The following is a 767-nucleotide window of genomic DNA, read 5'->3' on the forward strand; positions in this document are numbered from 1 at the left end:
CTCTCTGAAGCCCCATAGTGAAGTCCCCAAAGTACTCAACATTATTTACAGAAAGAGATACGAGAACAGAATAGAGATTTTTGCAGGGAATTCTGTGCCGGGACATTTTGCTCTAAAATGGAAGTCTTGTTAGGTTGAAAAAAAGAAGAAAAAAAAACGCACTTTGAAACCTTGCCAAGACGAACCCGATTGCAACGGGTATTAAATGCACTGATAAAGAACGTTTTATCGCATTAGTACATTAGGAAGAAAGAAAGGAATGATAACAACGAAAATGATTGAAAAAAAAGCAACAAGATAACGAAATAAACCAGATTCTATCCACGAAAAATACACACAAATAAAACGAAACTCATTATTCTCAGCCGGAACCGAAACAAGAAATGGAAAAAAAAAGAAAAAAAATAAGAATAAATAGAAGAAGAAAGAAAGAAAAAACGAAAATAACCTTTAAACGAAAACGAAAGAAAAAAAATTATAACTATGCCAGACTCGTTAGCCAAAAAAAAAAAAGACAATTCAGACTAAGTTTGACCTTTGACCTCACCGGAACCAGAGGTCAATCGAGCCGGGTCTTGGAGTCGATGGAAAGTGAGACATTTTCCCACTTTACGTCTCCGCTAAAGGCCTCAGGCTGGTCGCTGCTTCTATACCCGTTTCCGCTTAGGGTCGACTGAAAATGGTGGCATAGGCAGAGGACTTGTAGAGAGTTTGGAAAGGACTCTTGATGAAATAATAATGAGAGATGGGCATTGGGGAGTGGCACC

The sequence above is a fragment of the Penaeus monodon genome, chromosome 23 (assembly GCF_015228065.2).
Source record: "Penaeus monodon isolate SGIC_2016 chromosome 23, NSTDA_Pmon_1, whole genome shotgun sequence".
NCBI classification, from domain to species: domain Eukaryota; kingdom Metazoa; phylum Arthropoda; class Malacostraca; order Decapoda; family Penaeidae; genus Penaeus; species Penaeus monodon.